At 43.6% G+C, this 12,635-nt stretch overlaps 1 pseudogene; it reads right to left on the bottom strand.

Moving 5' to 3' along the window:
* LOC145398503 (uncharacterized) overlaps positions 1-12,635 on the bottom strand; it is a 116,171-nt pseudogene that overhangs the window by 44,538 nt on the left and 58,998 nt on the right.

The following is a 12,635-nucleotide window of genomic DNA, read 5'->3' as shown; positions in this document are numbered from 1 at the left end:
CCCCACACTCCCTCCACTACACCCACTCACCTTCTCTCATATTCAGTCTCTTTCCCCACTCCCCCCACTCCATTTCCTCCCCCCCAAACTTCCCCATCCCCTCCTTTTGCCCACATTGTAAGAAATTCCCCACATGACTAGGTTCCTCATTCACTGACATAGCCACCTACCTACCTACCTACCTAGCACAGTCCTTCTCTCTCAGTCTTGTCACTTTACAAGCAAATTTTACCCCCCCCCTCTCTGTCTGTCTGTCTGTCTGTCTGTCTCTCTCTCTCTCTCTCTCTCTCTCTCTCTGTAGTAATCCAATCACATTTTCAAGATTGGTGAAAGTAACTTGAGTCTCTGCATCTTTTCCTTTTCATTTCCCCAACTACTATTTATGATTTTGGTTACACTGACGTCTTTCTTCAGTATATCTTTGTCGCCACCAGAACATTACTTCCTAAACCCCTCTTCCTTCCTTCCTTCCTTCCTTCATTTCCTCCCTCCATCCCTTCTTTCCTTCTTCTGCATCTCACTCCCACCTCACTTCTTCATAAGTCCTTCTTTATTTCCTTTCCTCTCTTTCTCTTTTCTTCTCTCCAATTTTCTCTCCCAGCTTTCTCAGTCTCCATCTCATACTTTCCTTTTTCTCTCCTTTTATTTGTCTCATTCCTACTCATTAGCCTGTGTGTGTGTGTGTGTGTGTGTGTGTGTGTGTGTGTGTGTGTGTGTGTGTGTGTGTGTGTGTGTGTGTTCATTTGGTCCACTCCTAAATCTTTCATGTCCCTGCTTCCCTAGACACACACACACACACACACACACACACACACACACACACACACACACACACACACACACACACACACACACACACACACACATACACACACACACACACAAACGGACACCACATACACACACACAAACGCACACCATACACATTTGTGCCCAAAACGATTCACACACACACACACACACACACACACACACACACACACACACACACACACATACACACGGTAAATACAGCTTCGGCGCTCTGGAGAAACCGTTTCGGTGCAAATTCGTCTCGGGTCCGGGACTTGACTGACTCGTATAAAGCCATTTTCGGCGCATATCCGTAAATCACTTTCGGCTCGATATTGTTTTGGATTTTCACTGTATCTCACTGTATTTTGTATTTCACCGTAGTTTGTATTTCACCGTATTTTGTATTTCACCGTAGTTTGTATTTCGCCGTATTTTGTATTTCATTGTATTTTGTGTTTCACCGAAGTTTGTATTTCACTCTATTGTACTTCGCCGTATTTTGTATTTCACCGTATATTTTGTTTCACCGTATTTTGTGTTTCAACGTATTTTGTATTTCACCATAGTTTGTACTTCACTGTACAGTATTTTGTATTTCTCCGCAGTTTCTTTTCACCGTATTTTGTATTTCACCGTAGTTTGTACTTCACTGTATTTTGTATTTCTCCGTAGTTTCATTTCACCGTATTTTGTATTTCACCGTAGTTTGTATGTCACTGTTTTGTTTTTCACCGTATTTTGTACTTCACTGTAATTTATACCTCACCGTATTTTGTATTTCACTATACATTTGTATTTAACGGTATTTTGTATTCATCGTATTTTTGTTTCAATGTATTTTGTATTTCACCGTATTAAGTACTTCACTATATTGTGTATTTCACATTTTGTACTTCACCGTATTTTGTATTTCACCGTAATTTGCATTTCACCGTACTTCATCATATTTTTCATATTCATCGTATATTCACCGTACTCTATAAGGCTTTTCCAGGGCCAGTATTCTTGTCGGTTTAGGAAACTCCCTAACACCATTTTCTAAGCGATATTGGAAAGATTTATGTAAGACAGGAAAGTAAGATGTAACAAGCAAACTGAATAGCATAGGAAAGGGTGTTAGGGAATACCGGCCTTTACTGGACATTAATATACGGACGTGAGATTATGGTGTGGCATGAATATGAAAAATCAAGAGTGAGAATTGTGGACATTTTTTTCCAGAATATTAACGACCTCACCGCTTTGCATATTAAAGGAGAGTTTTGTGGTAACGCGTAATTCTTTAGTCCCCCCCAAATCCTCTTCTCTGACGCTAAACAGAGAATCCTCATCCATTCTGCCCAGCCCAGAGTGACAAGCAGTGTTCTGCCGAGTGGAATGGGTGCTGGAGGGTTGACGGGGAGCTGTTGGAGGACGAGGTTGTATTCCTTATCGGAGGCTGAGGTCAATACTGGAGAATGAGACGATGAGGTACTTACTTCTTACGCCTTACTGGAGGATGAGTGTCAAATCCTTATGCCTTACTGGAGGATGAGAGTCTGTTCCCTATTCCTTACTGGAGGATGAGACTAGGCTATGTTTCCTATTCCTTACTGGAGGATGACCTCTGTTCCCTATTCCTTACCAGAGGATGAGTCACTGTTCCCTATTCCTTACTGGAAGATGAGTCTCTGTTCCCTATTCCTTACCAGAGGATGAGTCTCTGTTCCCTATTCCTTACTGGAGGATGAGTCTCTTATTCCCAATTTCTTGGTTGAGGATAATAGCGCACCCGCTATTGAAGGATGGAGTCCTATTCCCCATATGTCCTGTGGTTAGCCCCCCCCTCTCTCTCTCTCTCTCTCTCTCTCTCTCTCTCTCTCTCTCTCACACACACACACACACACACACACACACACACACACACACACACACACACACACACACACACAGCCACGCGTGAGTCAAGACCAACAGTTAAGAGATTTCCACACTTGTAAGCCCTCTAAGCTTTCTCATCTGTGGCGCCTTTTGACCCGCCCCTCTACGGAAGATATTTTGGAGAGAGAGAGAGAGAGAGAGAGAGAGAGAGAGAGAGAGAGAGAGAGAGAGAGAGAGAGAGAAGAATAAAACAGGATTTAGTAAGCAAGAAACCTGAGAAAAAATTGCAGAAATAGAGGGAAAAGGAGACGGTGAAGTTGTGATTGTGTAGACACGGGAGCATCACACACACACACACACACACACACACACACACACACACACACACACACACACACACACACACACACACACACACACACACAGAGAGCAAAGCACCCTCAAACTTTTCCCCAAAAGCAAAACAAGTGGAAGTTAAAACGTCCCCCTCCTGAGCGGCTCCACCACACCCTTCACCACAGACAGACAGACAGACAGATAGGCAGACAGGCAAACAGAGATACAGAGACAGGCAGACAGATGGACAGACACAGACAGAGACAGACAGACACAGAGAGACAGAAAAATACATCAAATATTTCTCTACACTTACCTGCATGAGCAATACAGGTGAGAGTTAGGACGTCTCCCTCTTGATATGGCCCCACCATCCCCTTCACCACACGCCCTTCTTCACCCACGCCGCCCACCACCACACTCACGTTCTCTGGCGGCACTGTGTAGGAGAGAGAGAGAGAGAGAGAGAGAGAGAGAGATGGTGTGAAACGTGGGAGAGAGAGGTACAAAAAGATGGAAGGTGTGTGTGTGTGTGTGTGTGTGTGTGTGTAATTCACTGCGTCGGTCAGGATCACTTGTTGGTGGTGATCGTCAGCTTTTACCCTCTCGGATGGGAGCTGAGAGCTCATATAGTGACCTTCACACACTCACACACCCGTCCCCTTGCTCGAGGAGGACAGTAACCACCCACTTCGTTAGTGAAACTTTTCCCAACCTGAGCGAGGCGCGAACTCCCGTCTACCAGAGGGCGAGCGAGAACGTTACCACTGAGCCAGCGAGCCGTGTGTGTGTGTGTGTGTGTGTGTGTGTGTGTGTGAGAGAGAGAGAGAGAGAGAGAGAGAGAGAGAGAGAGAGAAGGAGAGGAATACTTACTCCAAGATTTGTCGAACTACCTGGCAAATCCCGTGGATAAGCCTCCTCGTACCTCCTACTCCCGCCAGGCCCCCAGTGACTCGTTAATAGGCCGTCATGTCCACTTGGCTCGACTTAACGACTTAGAAAACTGTCCTTAAGCCCAGCCAGTTCCGCCGTCTTCGATTTAAGGACAAATTTCTGTTAACTCCTTGACACAGACCTCACATTGAAGCAACAGGGAAGAGTCGCCTTGAAGCATGTTCACTGTTTCCTTCATCTTATCCCTTTTACTGTATGGGTTTCCTCTCAGGCTTAGTTGTTGTTGTTCTTGAGTAACCCCGGTCTGTCTTGCCGAGAAGACCCATCAACTGCAGGCAAGCTATTGTCCCAGCGTGGCCGTCTTGTGCAATATCCGATATTTCGTTTCGATTGACAGCGGGGAGGAGTGTATGGGTTTGGTTCCCGGTTAACAGGGGCACCATTGTAGGCTCTACATTACCCCATTATTTGGTTACGTGGTTACCACCCAGCGTTGTAAATGGATTCCTGGGTTACAGGAAATTATTATGCTTTTCATTCAGTGTAGAGCCACCTGAAGAGAAAAAAAAAAGTAAGAAGTAACAGGAAGAGTGAAGAAATAGAAAGAGACTAGGAAAGACACAAAAAATCATGATTAAGGTGAAGGAAGAAGTAGGCAGCACCGCAACAAGTGAGTGGATATTGGTCTCCACCACCTACCACCGTTAGGCTCAGTAAATACTAAGTTTTACCATCACAGTGAAAGGATTACAGGAATTGTATTGACAGGCATTGCATTTGTATTTTAACTCTTGTAACTCGAATTAAGATGATCATTTTTAGTTAACCAAAATAATGTCTGACACACTTGTACCGCGTAGGACTGCTCTCAGGTGAATAAAACTACCTAATATTAGCTTCAGTAAAGTCAAATCTTCTAAACTTAGCCGCAGTAGAGTGAAAGCAAATCTCAGACCGTTCACCGAAGCTCTCGACTTGGACAGCAAATACTTGAAAATTTTATCACGGTTTGCCAGCGATTTGCAAGTCTGTGAAGTTTATTCCTGTCGACTCGCACTGGTGCATTGAGATTCATGGATGCCTGGGAGAAAGAGACCATTCCCTTATTTATTTATGAGGCGTAGGTCGATTATATCCTCTTTCGTTGGTACAGGAGATGGATGCCTTCACGTGGTGGCACCTAAAAAATTGGGCGGTGGAGGTGCCAGGCTATACAAACGAGGGCATGGGTATAGGTGTGGGGCATGGGGACAGGTGTGTGGGATGGGGACAGGTGTGGGGGATGAGGACAGGTGTGAGGACGTGGGGACAGGTGTGGGGACATGGGGACAGGTGTGGGGGATGAGAACAGGTGTGAGGACGTGGGGACAGGTGTGGGGACGTGGGTATAGGTGTGGGGGCATGGAGATAGGTGTGGGGGATAAGGACAGGTGTGGGGGTATGGGGACAGGTGTGTGGGATGGGGACTGGTGTGGGGATATGGGGACAGGTGTGGGGCATGGGGACAGGTAAGGGGGCATGGGGACAAAGAGGGAGAGAGAGATGTGGCAAAGATAATGTAGGAGAGGGAAATACCGATAGGTGAGGAGGGAAGGAAGAGAAACAGAAAGACGGAAGAACAAGGGAAGGACTGAAGAGAGAGAGATGCTTGAGGCACTGTATGGAAGAGAGAAAGGACAAGAAAGTAAAAGCTGAGAGGGAAAGGTGTGGGAAAGATAATGTAAGGAGTAACTGTAGGTCGCGAAAGTGAGTGAAAGATGAAGGAGAGATGTAAGAAGGAGAGCTTGGGGTAAAAGGGTTAAAGAAGCTGTATGCAACCCCTCCTTCTCGAAATATATATATATCCATTTCTTCATATATTGGACGTCCTTTTTCTTGACGATTTCCTTTAATTTTGGGATAGGCTGTTCAACCTGAAAGGGTTAGATAGGACCTTAATAAACCCCTTCAGTGCGATGAAATTTCCTTGAATTAAATACAACAATAATAGACAAAAAAATGACACCCTATGCTAATTCCCGTTCTGCATACCATTTGTTGCACTTTTTCTTCTCTAGGAAAGTCTAGGTTTGGATTAGAACTGTTTTCTAAAATTCAGGATACGTTAGTTTGCTTATCAGGTAGGTTAAGTGTGGTTAGAATAAAAAAAATAAAAGGAAAAATAGAACGGCGATGGTCCTGGGAATATCAAACACTGCGCGTAGTAGAAAAACAACAGCAAATTTGCCACCTGGATTTAATGGATTGCAGGGATATATATTCATTCTGATCTTTTATTTAATTTCCAGGATGATCAGTTGGGAATAAAGGTAAGACAGGTAGCGTCCTGGCTCTGAAAAGCAGGTAAAATGTTGTGGTGAAATGAATCCCAGGTGGGTTTACTGAACTGAGTGTGTGTGTGTGTGTGTGTGTGTGTGTGTGTGTGTGTGTGTGTGTGTGTGTGTGTGTGTTTTATTCTGACGAACTCTTACCAGCCCTAAGACCTTATATTTTTCTTCTTTCTTCAACCAGATATTTTATTCAGACTAATCAGCGTCGCCTGACCGAAATAACCAAACCCATGTGATGCTCGAAAGAATATAACAGTAAACCCGTCATCGTTCTGAAATGATCCTGTAACCGAAATGTATTAAAGACAGCAATAGCAGTATTAGTAGTAGTGGTAGTAGTTCAGTGGTATTGGTAGCAGTTGTAGTAGCTATAGTAGTAGTAGCAGTAGTGATAATAATAGTAATAATAATAATAATAATAATAATAATAATAATAATAATAATAATAATGATAATAATAATAATAATAATAATAATAATAATAATAATAATAATGTCATAGTAGTAGTAGTAGCAGTAGTAGTAGTAATAGTAGTAACAGTAGTAGCCTGCAGGCTAAAGTTATCCTCCTGCTGCAGTCCACCATCTTCCTCTTATCAGAGGATAGGATCGAAATGGGGACGTTTGTATAACTGGGCAGGTCCATCACCCAGTTATATCAGTGCCACCCCATGAAGGCGTCCCTCTCCACCACCATAGCAGATATAAAACGAGAAAGTATATGTGAGCAAGACACACGTGAGAGAAAGACGGATTGGCTACGATGGAACTAATATCACGGCGAGAGTTTTGTGACGAGAATATATTATGTGGGAGAACGAGGAGAATGTGGGATGGGGAGGAGAGAAATATAGGAAGGGAGGGAACAGTGGGGGGGGAGGGGTTGTGAGGGAGAGGGAACGAACGAGGAGAATGTGAGATGGGGAGGAGAGAAATATAGGAAGGGAGGGAACAGTGGGGGGGGGGGTTCTGTGAGGGAGAGGGAACGACCGAGGAGAAAGTGAGATGAGGAGGAAAGAAATATAGGAAGGGAGGGAACAGTGGGGGGGGGATTCTGTGAGGGAGAGGGAACGTAGTGGAGAAAAGTTTGAATGAGATGGTGGTGGTGATGATGATGATGATACTGGTGGTGGTGATGGTGGTGGTGGTGGTGATGATGGTGGTGGTGGTGATGATGGTGATGGTGGTGATGATGGTGATGGTGGTGATGATGGTGATGGTGGTGATGGTGGTAATGGTGGTGGTGATGTAAGAGGAATGTAAGGGTTTAGGGCTTGAACGGTATGATGGTGATGGTGGTGGTGGTGGTGGTGGTAGCGATGATGATGATGATGATGATGAGGATGATGATGATGATGATGATGATGATGATGATGATGATGATGATGATGAGGAGGAGGAGGAGGAGGAGAAGAAGGAGGAGGAGGAGGAAAATACAGTAAGAAAGAGATTCATAAAATTACATATTAGGGAAAAAAAAAAAAAGGAAGTGAGAGAGAATACCTGACTGGGATGATGATGAATACGTCCTCGAAGTGATTGGGTTAATGGTTCTCGTGCAGTTGATAGGCATAGTTCTAAGCCTTCTTTTTTATTTTTTTTGCTTATTCTCGTTTCCTTTATACTGTAAGCAAAATATTTTTCACTGTCTTCTGCTATAATATTTTTTTTTTTTAGTAATTTCATTTGTGTTCGACTTTTGGCATGGATTGACAGTCTCTTTAACTATCTGTTTATTTATCTATCTCTCTGTCTATTTACTTTTTTTTCAGGAACAACAACACAGGAAACACATCGCCTCACCTGCCCTCACCTCAGCCATCAATTAAGGTAAGTAAAATCACCTGGTTACACATCTTCATTCTCTCTTATGCTGTCCTGATATTGTTTCCAGCGATGGGGTAAGATTCTTGAACTTATAAATGAACATTATCCTGTGGTAACTTAGACCTGATGTGCAGGATGAAGCAGGAACAAGGAAAGATAAATAGGAGTGTTACATAATTTCCCCTTGTTTGCAGATTTGATTCGTAGGATAAAGTAGGAACACGGAAAGATAAATAAGAGTGCTACATCTCTGTTTGGCTTGTTCTTCGTGCAGTTAACAGAAGCCTACAGTCAATTTCCTTGCCTAGCTAATTTTATCGAAGGGGGAACAGAGGATATGGGGAAACTCAAAACCTTTTCTTTCCTTGTCTGTCCTGCAGTCTGTCTATGTACCTGTCAGTTAGTTTTTTTTTTTTTTTTTACTTTTATATATCCACCTACTTACCTGTCTGTCTGTCTGTCTGTCTGTCTACCTATCTGTCTCTCTGCCTGTCTGTCTGTCTGTCTATCTGTCTGTCTGTCAAAGTCAAACAAGCCTAAAAACTTTCCAGTCTAACAGAGTAGCTCCTGGTTTCTATACTCTTCTAATGGAATACTTTCCCCTCGTCTAATTTTTTCACCTGTCGGAATATTCAGGTGATGGACTAACTTCTTCAGTAATTAGGGCTAAAGAACAAGTCCAAGGTGTCAGAGTCTCATGGATGATATATTTAATGCCGTGAGTTAATGAACTGTAATGGAATTCTTAATAATGTACTTCTTCCTTCACCTTTATCATTCTTTTTCTGTGTCTGTCCTCTTCATTTCCTATTTCTCCCATCTTTCCTGTTCTTTTTTGTTGCTCTTCTTTCCTTTTCATGTGCTCTTACATTGAGTGATAAGCCTAATGGTTTGAAACTATTTACAGCGCTCGGTGGTAACCATATGACCAACCCATACGTGTTCCTTATGTGTCAACAAGTGGGTTGGCAGAGGGTTAGTGCCCCTCCCCGTAAAGCAACTAACTCAAAGTCAAACGGCCACCCCTTACGGGATTATGGCGTCTGGCTATAGATAGATAGATAGATTTCTGACATAAGGTTCTCTGAATAATTTGGTCTTGTTTCCTTATTAATCCATCTTCCAATTTTCATTGTTGAGTTGTGAGGATAAACATTAGAATATGATGCTAGTCACGAAGAAGTGCAAAGGATAATGTAAAGCAGTTGCATTGTCCTTTTTCTGCCACTGAGCTACGGGAAATAAGTTGCAAAAGGACGAAAATCTGGGCAAGGTTAAGATGAAAGACGTGTAGTTATGTTTCTCTTGGTGTAGTTAATTTCAGCGTTGAGAATAATAGTTGGCTTGATGGCGTATGGCGATGAGTGTATTGAACAAGCTATAGCATGAATATTGTCCAGCTTGATAGGGTAAACCAGTGCCGTGAAAAAGACTTAGGCGTTATAATAACAAACGATTTGAAACCAAGCAAACAATGTACAGTAACTGTGAAAAAAGCCAAAAATTGATCGGAGTCAGACGCAGAACATTTGAATATAAAACAGATAATATCGTCCTCACTTTGTATAATTCCTTAATACTCCCGCACTTGGAGTATTGCGTTCAGTTTTGGTCACAGTATTATAAAAAGGATATGGAAAAGCTTGAAAGAGTGCAGCGAAGGATGACAAAGATGATACCTAGACTGAGAAGTAAACTGTACGAGGAACGTTTAGAAGCCCTGAATCTCTTTACCCTAACAAAACGGAGGATACGAGGAGATTTAATTCAAGTATTCAAGATATTCAAAAGATATGATAACATGGCTGTCGATAAATACTTCACAGTTGATCACTCGAATTATATTAGAGGCGATGGGCGTAAAATAATTGGCAAACGATTCCAGTCACATGAAGCTAAGCATTTCTTCTTCAATAGAGTTGTAAATATATGGAATAAATTGCTCTCCAACGTAGTAAATTGTCTATCTATCTATCTATCCATCTATAGCCCGACGCCCTAATCCCGCAAAGGGTGGCCGCAGACAAAACGCCTCCAAGTCACTCTGTCACCCACCATTTGACTCCCCTCCCCCCAACTCACCCCCCCTCCCTCATATACCTCTCAACTCCATCCCTCCACCTCATCCTCGGTCTACCCCTCCCTCTCCCTCCCTCCACCTCACCTACATACACCCTCTTAGTCAGTCTTTCAATCTCCATTCTCTCCACATGTCCAAACCACCTCAGTGTATTTCTCCTAATCTTTTCAACCACATCCACATCTACCCCACAACGTTCCTTCACTTCTTCATTCGTCAACCTGTCCCTCCACGTCACTCCACATGCTCCTCTCAAGTAACTCATTTCCACTGCTCTCACTCTTGACTTGTTCCCCTCTTGCAAGGTCCACGCCTCGCTTCCATACGTCAGGGTAGGGTTCACAATACCATCATGCAGTGACTTCTTAACTTCCATACTCACCTCCCTATTTCTCATCACTGCTTTCAGTGTACCAACAACCTTTCTTCCCTGCTGTACCCTTTCACGTACTTCATCCCTCAAAGTTCCATCCTTACTCATCACACTACCCAAGTACTTGAATGCATTCACATTCTCCATATCCTCACCATCCGACCTCACTGCACACTCTGTGACTTCATTCCTCTCAAACACCATAACTTTGCTTTTGTTTACATTAACTTTCAGCTTCCTCCTCCTACACACTGTCCCAAATTCATTCACCAAACCTTGCAACTCCCATTCATCTTCACTCAACAATACTGTATCATCAGCAAACAGCAACACCGGAAGCTTCCAAATCTCACCCTCATTCATTAGGGCCACCCCCACATCCACTGCCCTACCTTGCACCTCCTTTACAACCCCATCCATATATATATATTAAACAGCCATGGAGACATCACACAACCCTGTTTCAGTCCCACATTGAGATCAAAGAACTCACTCAGCTCACCATCCACTCGCACCGTAGCCCTAGCTCCCTCGTACATACTCTTCACAGCACTCAACAAATTCCCCTCCACTCCATATATTCTTAATACCTTCCACATGCCTTGCCTATCTATTCTGCCAAAAGCTTTCTCCAAGTCCATGAAGGCAGCATACACTTTCCTTCCCTTCTCTAGATACTTTTCCACTAAACATCTTAGAACAAATATCTGATCTACACACCCTTTTCCCTTCCTAAATCCCCCTTGTTCTTCTCCAACTAGCTCCTCTGTCATATGCCTAACCCTATCAATGAGTATTCTACCATATATTTTACCAGTCACACTAAGAAGGCAAATACCCCTATGATTACCACATACTTCTCTCTCCCCTTTTCCTTTGTACAGAGGAACAATTATACCTGATTTCCAGTCCTCTGGAACCCTTCCCTCTTCCCAAGGCAATCTAAACAACTTCCATATCCACTCCACAACAATCTCACCCCCATACCTAAGCATTTCACCACAAACTCCATCAATTCCTGGGGCCTTTCCCAGCTTAATCTTCTTCATCGCTTCCATTACTTCCGACCTACTGATCTCTTCCTCCCTCCTCTCATCTCTTCTTCTCCCAGCCATTCCCCAACCACTTATACTCACACTGCTCTCACTCTCTACATTCAACAAATCCTCAAAGTGCTCCTTCCATCTCCTCAATTTCTCTCTCTTCTCCACCAACAATCTATTATTCCTATCTTTCACTCCCCTACTATTTCCCCTTTCACACTGCCTTACATTCTTTACCTCCTTCCAAAACAATTTCTTACTCTCCCTCCATTTCACACTCAGATTCCTCCCAAACTCTTCATCCACTTTCTTCTTACTCTCCTTCACCAGTCTCTTAACCTCCCTTCTCCTGCTCACATATACCTCTCTCTTCTCTCTCTCATCTTCTCCCCTACCTCTACTCGCCAACCATTCACCATATGCCTTCTTCTTTTGTTCCACAGCTCGTTTCACCTCATCATTCCACCATGCTGTCCCTTGCATACCCTTGCATCTCCTCCTCACTCCACAAACCGCCTCACACGCTGCGCTTATCTCTTCCATGAATATCTTACATACGTCTTCCACCCCTTCCATCTGCTCTAGCACATACCTTCCCAATCTTTCTTCCACTATGCTCTTATACTCTGTCATTTTCTCACTATCTTGCAATTTCTCCACTCTTCTCACAGGAGCTGCCTCCTCCTGTCTTCCCCTTCGTCTCCTCAACCACTTTCTTTGCAGCTCTACCTTGGCCATCACTAAGTGATGGTCCGAGACTCCATTCCCCCACCCTCTCCACACCCTTGCATCCAACACTTGTCTTCTCATTCGCTCATCCACACACACGTAGTCTATCATTGCCTTTCGTTCAACAAGTTCACCATCCATCCTCCTCATTACTCTCCATGTATACCGGTGGATCATCTTATGCCGAAAGTAGGTGTTGGCTATTGCCAACCCCTTACCAGCACAGATGTCCACCAAAGCACTACCTTTCCCATCTGCTTCAGCTGGCACACCCCACTGACCAACCACTCCATCCACTCGTACATTCCCAACTTTGCCATTCATGTCTCCAATCAACAGCACTCTCTCGTTCCTCTCAAACTTGTCCA

Source organism: Coenobita brevimanus, chromosome 5, assembly GCF_032717465.1.
Source record: "Coenobita brevimanus isolate Jiangsu-jjx chromosome 5, ASM3271746v2, whole genome shotgun sequence".
NCBI lineage: Eukaryota > Metazoa > Arthropoda > Malacostraca > Decapoda > Coenobitidae > Coenobita > Coenobita brevimanus.
Note: the sequence above shows the minus strand (reverse complement) of the source record. Positions and strands in the feature narration are given on the sequence as shown.